Genomic DNA, 9,316 nt, shown 5'->3' with positions numbered 1-9,316 from the left:
CATAGTCAGTTGTCAAACACACAAACAGATTAGATACCCACATAGGTATACAGTCATGTAACTCAGACAGCACATCAAGCTACCCATCATTCTATACCAGATATGTTACTATCTGTCCTGAATTTTATGGCTACTGAGAAAGGTAAGCTAGTATGCATCACTTCAACGTAAACGCAGAGCATATTCTGTTCAATTTTGAGGAGTTCCCTGGATTATCTTCCACATTTATGGGACCACACGGACATCGTACTCTTTCAAACACAAAAAGAATTTCTCAAATCGGTCTATAACTGACGGAGATATCGATTAACATACATAAAAAAAAAAAATACGGTCGAATTGAGAACCTCCTCCTTTTTTTGAAGTCGGTTAAAAAGCAAACATATACTTATATCATATCAGGATATTTCTAATAAGACAAAACTCAATATTCGTGCCACTCTTTAGATTTATTTATTTATCTCTATACATTAACTTCGATTTTTTTTTTAATAAAAATCTCTAATTGCATTTTATTTCATCATCCCTCATGTCTATTCTTAGCCGCATTAAGAAGCGCCTATGCCGCTTTAAAAATAATTTCATAGGAGGTAATTGTGACACCTGCGTGATCTAATTTCACGTGCCAAGCACTAACTATAGTCTGTTCAGAGCCGGATTATCACGTAGCAATCAAAGATTTTGCTGTGGGCCCCACTCAAAATGGGGTCCTACCCAAAATCGAGCACTGCGTAAAACGGGGCCCCGCGTAGTCAAACTCATTTCCACTTTGGAGTATTTTTTTTTTATGAAACGACACATACAACTTTACAAGTCTTAGACCTAAAAAGTGTACGAAAATCCATCCCCATACATTTTATACATGCTTATTTGCCATTCCTTGAATAAAATCGGAGGCCCAACCATAGAATTTGCTAGGGACCCCACACTTGATTAATCCGCCACTGTCTATTTAGTGTTTATGTTAGGCTCATGTGGACGATAATAGCTCAGGTCATAGCACCTTGCTGGTAGACGAAGGCTATTTGGTAATAATAGGTTTCAGGTACTGAATTGTACTTAAATAGAAAGTGTCTCATTATGAAAATATGTAAGTTCCATGCGGCAAATACTGTTCTTTAAACATACCACGACATGATGAGTGATGTGATACGGTTTTGACTACCAGACTAGTACTTCCTTGGACTTCCTTTGTCAAAAGATGAAAGAACATGCGTTTAATTAAAATTATAACTTTAAACTAAAATCACAATCAAGCTGAAAAACGATAATAAAGTACTCACAAAAAGGCTTTAATCGTGTCCAGTCTAACATCTATCCAATATCTTCATCATAATCGGTTAAGCTGTTTAAGTGGGGACGCATAAAAACTAACACACATTTATACTAATGGGATAGGAAAATCCCCAAACCCTTATGAGGACCCACACACACACATACACACTCACACATAAATGAAGTTCATGGTACGCTTGTATCCTTTTTTTGTAATATGTTTATCAAATTCTATCAAGTTCCGCCCGATAACGAAAACCACACACACAATAAATATTTCCCAACATGTGATAAAATGATAAAAAATACACTTATATTCTTTTGTATTTATGTAATACTTAATTATGCATTAAGGGAACACAAGTCATAACTGTTATACACAAAAGAATAAGCACCCTTTTATAAGTAAGTAACATATGGTAGGCATAGCACCTTTTCACAAGCTTTTTAAGCCCTAAATATTTAAGTCCTGTTGATTTCTAGGTTTTGAGGTATTTGTCCAACCAAAACCCCGATTATTTTTACGAATTTAGGATCTTAACAATTGCACTGTAATGTAATTAACAATTACAATCACTAAAACCGTATAAGTTATCGATAATTATACATTTATGCTAAACATGTAGACCACAACACTATGTACTACATTTTAAATTCAAGGTTAATGTGATAGGGCTGACAAATTTATTTTTATCGACATCGATAAATTGCAAAAAATATTTCTTTACCTTTATAAATATTTTTTGTGATATAACTTTTTAGTCAGAGCTAAAGACCGCCAAATCTAACCTATCACCACTCACTGTAAACAATATACAACAGCACGCTGAAATCCTATCAGTTTTTTTTTTCTGAGCTAACTGGCGTGTGCTTTTAAACATGGCTGCGAGCGGGCGCCGCCGTTTAGTACACTCGCAACCGGTGACGGAGGCACGCGTCAACGCGTTCGATAACAAATTGCGGACATCAATAAATAAATAAAAAAAAACTTTAACACAAATGTGCCAAAGGAATTTTATTCCAGTTTTAAAAACTTCACGTGTTTAAAAAAGTACTAAAAGCGCGCGAGTGTGTGTTGGACGCGTTCGTATGGATGTTAACTAGCCGGCAATACGGAGCATTCCAAATAATTCGTATTGGTCAAGGTCCGTATACAGATTGGCGTATATTGGTGTGAAATTGTGCGGTTTCGTATCCTGATTCACGTGTTCCATAGGTGAGTGACATCTCGTAAGGCTAGTCTAGTCACAGCTTTATTTTTAACACAAGAACGCTAGGATGCGCGCCCGCAACTATTTTTGGTCCACCGTGCGTTCACACCTATATTCTAAACTACATTCTCATGTTACAGGAGAAAGTTACAAAAATGTTTTATCTTAGGCCTAATTTTTCTGACACAATGACTCATAAATCGTAAAGATGCCATTTTATAGGCCGATCGTAAAATAAATAGGAACATTGCCAACTTGTACAAGAAACTGGATGAAAAATTATTAAGTCACTGTCATAAATTAAATTTGCATTCATTGAAATGTAATGGGCTATTGTTTTTGCTAACTGAAAATCCGGTAGCCATTAATATTTGTCAATTTCGCATTCTGGCGCCATTGTCGTTAATTTTCAACACATTATTGTTACTCTAAAAATATATTACAAAAATATTTTTTGCCTGCTAATTTATTTCGACCGCGAAGTTACTAATTGCATTTTCGATGTTATTCATACATAACATTTTCCGTATACGTCACTGTTTTCTACAAAAACAACAAAGTAAAGACCGTAAAAATGGGAGCAAGAACAATATAAACTTATTTATTATCTTAATGAGCCGTATAAATAAAATAAATATTGATTGGTCTGTATACAATCTAAGCGCATTACTAATGAGTTCGTTCACTTCAATGAGCGATTAACAAGAATTCAGTTAGCGTACTACCTGTGCAGTACAGATGTTTGTAAACGAACACATATTTGCTTATTTATACCGTTAATAGTAAATAGTAACATGTTAGTTAACAAATTAAATTATTCTGTTAAAACTGTTAACTTTCCACAACAAAATAGAATCGAAAAAGTATTAGTATTATGTAAAGTAACCTTGACTTTAAATTAGTTTCAAATTGTAAGTTAACAAGTTTACTTCTATAGATATCTACGACAACTGGTTCTATATTTTATAGTGTAATTATTTTATACAGTGTAGAGGTAATTTATATTTATAAATTATAACTAAACATATCACATCCTCTTCGAGGGGCTACATAAATGTAATTAAAATGCAACTGTACTTTCGTAATTGCGTGAGATACTTCAGAAATGCAGACTACAAGAGTTTTTATGTTTTAATCATTACAAATCATAGTTGCACGATAAAATAAAATACTTAATAATCAAAATTGATTCTAGTTTCTAACGATTTCGTTTAAACTAGAAATGTTACCTAATAAGTCAATGAACTGAAATCGAATAATCTGAATACTGAAAACAGAAAGTTGTAAAACTCCATTGTCAATCCACTGAAAATGCGCTACAATGATTTTGTTCCGCATTTTCGAAAATCGGAAGGATTTTAAGTAACCGGTAGCTGTTCCTTTCTTAAATTAAGTATTTATTTTATTATTCGTGTTGTGTTATTTATTTACGCAGTTATAATTAAATGTTGTCGCAATTACTTTTTAAATTTAAATACGTTAAAAAAGGAGGTTGTGTTAAACATTTTATAGCCATTCAGCCAGTCAGTAGCCATTATAACACTGTCATGTTGTGGGATACAGATAAAAAATCCGCGCGAAGCTCGAACAAGACCTTGGGTAAAAAAAAAACTAGTTTTTTTGTGAACTCGCTAAACTGCGATGTTATAATATAAATTTAAAGTTTGCGGGCGCGACCTGGCGTAGTACCTTTACTGACGAAAGATTCACGTTGCTTCTTTTTACAAAAGAAAATATTTGTTAATTGCTGTAATTATTATGAATCATGGCACTTAATTTTGTAACTCGTTTATACAAAAAATATACTGCGTTATATAAATATGACTTAACTGCTTAAGTAGTTATAATAAACCGGCGCTATACATTCAATGTCAGTCGCTTTAATGACTTGAACAGGATAACTTATACATTTTATATTTCAACGTGTAAAATTAAACGAGGAATATGTACATATAATGCAAATAGTATTATCAGTTAATTTATTTAAAATATGGTATTTACTTGCCGTTATAAATAAATAAGAGTCCTAAATGTCACTCCGAGGTAATTTTGATGTTTACATGAGTAACTAAGATAAAATGAAGTGTCCTAAAAAGATAAGAATCATTTTGAAAGAGTCATTCTGTTTATTTTCTCATGGCTGATTAACTTTTTCTGTGAAGATTCATGTGCTTACTGTTAATAGTCTTATTGAAACTGATTGACTAACAGATTGTAATTTTGTAAGTAGATCCTTATTCTCAAGGTCCATCGAAAACTTAGTTTGTTTAAACGCTTAGAAATTAACATTAAGGTATAGCTTGCATTTCTTCTTTCGAAGAATTGAATGTGTTTTGAAGACCACACGAGTCAAAGGGCGCGGTAACTGTCGCGCTGCTACACAGCAGCAGCACGGTACCGGCACGACAGTCGCCGCGTCATGTGTCGCGGAATGCGACTTATGAATATGAGCCTCTAGTATACCTTGAAACTAGTCGAGTTCATCCCCAAATAATTACGTTAGTAAGCCTAGTACTGTAAAAACATTATAATTAACCCTTTTTTCTTTACCAAATGAGCACATAAAATACTAAAATGCCTTAAATGTCACATTTAATTTAAATATGGCTACTCTTCCTAATCCCCACGAGATTAATCCCCATCACAAGTCTCTGTCCACTGAAGACTGTACCAACACCTCTTATCTAAAACCTTTAAATATTTGCTAGTCGAGTTTACGAGTCTGATGACCTGAGCATACCTATCTATTTAGGTAAGTAGACAAGTGAGAGAAGGTACCTATAGTATAATAGTTAACCAAGCTTAATAATTCAGTTAATCGACCAGGTTAACCGTGTAACTTAGTGTTGTCAAAGCAAACGTATACATGTACAAGTATGTACACTTACCAAACGTTTGTAATTTTTTTCGATTGATACTATGAATGAAGCAATTGATACATGAGGTGAGTGTTTGTATGTTTGAGTTTTACTTAAACCGTATCAATTAAATCATGTAAAACACTCACTTCATTAATATAATCTAAACTCTGATGACTAATTCCAAACCTAACCTTCTATAAAAATCTTAAAGAAATAAATAGCAATTCAGTATTGTGTTTTTTTTTCGACCATTTAAACCCACTCACAATTGGTTTAAAGCAATAAACTACCAGCCTGCCACTACATAAGGATTGCAATCACTATTTATGGCCTACATTGCATTCTTTATAGAGCATGTGAATAACTCACGACTCATGGCTCCAAATTAAATAGATAAAAATAATCAGTTCGGTTAACTGATGGTATTTAATAAGGCAAATATCGGTGTAAGTAGATAATAATAAAGTGAGTTTGGAACCAATTGCATTCCCTTGACATTCGACGTCAACATCCATTTATTTTCTGATATGCATTCTATTACTAAATGCAGAAGATACAAAATGCAACTGTTATCTCTGATTGCGTAATTATTACATCAATCTTGTCTCTATTGCTAAAGTATTAATCGGCCTATCTGGTCATTAGAATAAAGGATTAAGTGCAATCCCTTCATGATAAAGAAAACAAGCATATTGCAGGTCGCTAACTTTTATCAGTGGAAGTCATTGATAAAAGGTGGTGATGAACAAACTTAGGTAAGTATTCAAGCATTTTTATCAATATTACATTAAGTACTAAACTTAATAACACTAAGTACTACAAATTAGTGAAAAAAAGCCAAATAATGAAGGTAATCCTTTGACGTCAGCCATCTATTTGCCAGACGTCAGCAAAATTACATCTGATCTTAACGGTTTGATAGAGCCAAGAAGAATTTATACAAAAACGAAAATTGTCTACAATCAGGGATTTCCGAAGACCTGCTGTAATTTCATAGTTATTACGAACACTTAGTTCTGTGTTCGTTTGAAATAATTATAGTCATCTATACTGCAGATGAAAGGATTTAGAAGTAACTAGCCTTTTTCGTCTTCGATAATAAGAGTGGGGCTATAATTTTTTATACCCTTTATTTTCCAATACCGAATTACGTAGTTCGTTTTTACTTATGTTTAGTTTTGAATCACCTCAATTCAGTTTCATATGTGTGTGTATACACTTCAAAAACGAACACATTGATTTCAGTAACAGTGCCTTAAAAAATAAGGCGCGGTCATTGAGTCACCCTAAACGGAAATCCCAGTCTGCTTGGAGCTTCATTTAGTTAGATAGATACACTTAACAATTTTACTGATATAACTTATTTTTACTGTTATAAACAATATGTATCTTATGTTATTATGTTTATGCAATACTATATATTTAATGTAGGTATTTACTATCAAAATACAGGAGATTTTATTGAATTTAGAACAGAAAAAGATTTACACTAGGTATTTGTAATGTAAATTCGCTTTAAAGGGTAGTCACATAGGATCAATTTTCCTTACATTCCTTAGTATTTCTTTGGCTTCGTGTAGCTATACAATGCAGGAATGAATATGCTTTACCGTAATGTAGGTACTAGTAATAGATATGTAATGTACTAAAGAATGCTCAAACTGGATTTTTCTGGTTTTAAAGACGATAATATCTTGTAAGTCCTTACTTTTTCCAGAGATAAGAATACTAAATCCAAATAAATTAGGTTGGGTTCGACAGCTTTGTACGTATTTTACACATACTAAAATATTAGTGTAGATTATAATAGGATTAACTTTTACAACTGTTAAGTAACTGCCTAATCGTAGTACGTATGACGTATGTATATTATGTATACAGAATGAAAAATCATAAGGATAAATGTAAACCATTTATCATCAATTTTATCATTTGCTACTTCGTCGTAATTTTTACAAGGAAGCTATAAAAACGAAACACTTAGTTATAATGATATTGCATATAATATACGGTAGCCTATTCAAATTCGGATTCTGAGATCATTGTATTTGATTTAAATTATTATCATTTTGACCGTGACATCGCTAATGTCGTTCGTCTCGAAATATTACGAAGACTCATTTTGAATTTTGACTGACAATAAAGTTACGTAGATTCACTTTTTATTATGCTTTTTTACGCGAAATATATAGTTTTTCGTTGCCAAATTACTGGCCTTGACAATGATTGTAAAAACTGTTACGGAAGCTGCAAAATAGATACGAATTTGAAAATAAAATGTTACAATATTACGCTAGTATCATCAAAAATATCTACTATGTTCGTGTTATATTTAAACGGCTTAAGAATCGACCCTTTACGATCGAATAGGTATCTATCAAATTCAGAAATAGGAAACGCTTAAATTGTCCTTAAATGCATATTAGAAAAAAGGTCGGATAGCGGCAAGAAGGTCTATCAACAAATAAATAGAAGCACCGCCTTCTCATTGATGTTCTATGATATATTATTAAAAAAAAATCTCACCCTAAACTGTATATCGATGGCGCTAATTCTACGAAGTGACCGACCCTAGCGTGGGACACGAGAAAAAAATCTGATCCTTTAAGAATAAACAGTGTGTTAGGCGCCAAATTCTATGGGTGTTAAAGGCCATTCAGTTTTTTTTTAATTGCCGACAGACGAGGGTGCGTACTTTTTTACACCGAACTCGTACCTTTTTAGACACCATTCACAGATTTTTAATTTACATAAAATTTATATCTTTCTATATAATTATTTCTCGGTCTGATTCAAAGTATAAAGCTATAATTAGAATCACAGGTTTGTACACAAATATTATTTTTGCGTGATATAATGTGTTGACTTTTATACACATGGATAATAGAATTGTGTACAAAAGATTATAAGGTAGTGTATTTTTGTGTGAATAGCGTGTGAAAATTAAACATACGAGTTTTTACCAAATATAATTGAATCAACATCGATGATGATCAGTATGTTCAATGAGCAAGCTTTTCTTATTATCATGAATTTTCAAGTCGCACGGGTCTAAAATTTAATTAGCAAAACTGGTGTGAATCGACTATGTATTTTCGTTTGATGAATAAATTACCAAGTCAAAACCAGTTTCATTTTGATACCATCACGTTCGTCGTTTGAAAATTGATTCTAATTTCAAACGCTTTATGTACGCTATAAACTTGTTATTTATTTACAGCCAGTATCTAATCAATAATTTTTTAAATATATCGCATATTTTTGGCTTATTGTTTATCTGCACAATAAAATACTAAATTGCAGTTCTGTGTCTTTTTATCTGGATAATTCATTGAGTCTAATAAATAGCTAAAGTTTACCCACGTAGATTACAGTTAACATAATTTCAATTACGTCAAATGAAAAGAAGTTTTTATATTTATTGTTGTAATAAACTTGATAATATTATTCTACTTATTCATCTTTATATTGAAACACGTGTTTCGAAATTGTTGTACCTACGAATATTTTATGCATTGATCTATTTAAATTCTATAGTAGGTATGTTCAACGAATGGAAAATTTGCGTAGACTGAGACCTGTTGAAAAACCCGTTGTTTTAATGAATAATGCAGACTCAAATTGTCTTGCCATAGAATAGACTAATTTTGGATAATGATAGATGAGACTAGTCGTAAAACTAGTGAAGTGTCAATGGTAGAAAAATGAAAATGTCATATTGGTTTTGCTATGAAATATGTGGACGTATTTACATTACATATTAAATGGACTGCGAACATTTATATCCTGCTGGTTAGTTTTAGAAACTGTTTTACGTAGGTGGTACCTGTATTACAATAGATATTGCAATATTTGCAACTAATGACATTTTGGGAGTACGGATGCCCTTTCCTAGCGCTTTTTTTTAATACAAACAAATAGCCAGATTTTTATATTTTCTTTGTGATTAAATATAAAATAATAAAAACG

At 32.3% G+C, this 9,316-nt stretch overlaps 1 protein-coding gene across 1 annotated transcript in view; it reads left to right on the top strand.

Annotated features, from left to right (window-relative positions):
* Window positions 1–2,165: 2,165 nt before the first annotated feature.
* The window catches only part of LOC118276496 (monocarboxylate transporter 3), a 37,969-nt gene continuing 30,818 nt past the window's right edge, over window positions 2,166–9,316 (top strand). Inside the window, exon 1 of the mRNA XM_035594838.2 lies at window positions 2,166–2,491. The gene's annotated coding sequence lies outside the window, so the exon portion shown is untranslated. The remainder of the gene's footprint in view (window positions 2,492–9,316) is intronic.

The sequence above is a fragment of the Spodoptera frugiperda genome, chromosome 31, assembly GCF_023101765.2.
Source record: "Spodoptera frugiperda isolate SF20-4 chromosome 31, AGI-APGP_CSIRO_Sfru_2.0, whole genome shotgun sequence".
Lineage (NCBI taxonomy): Eukaryota > Metazoa > Arthropoda > Insecta > Lepidoptera > Noctuidae > Spodoptera > Spodoptera frugiperda.
Note: the sequence above shows the minus strand (reverse complement) of the source record. Positions and strands in the feature narration are given on the sequence as shown.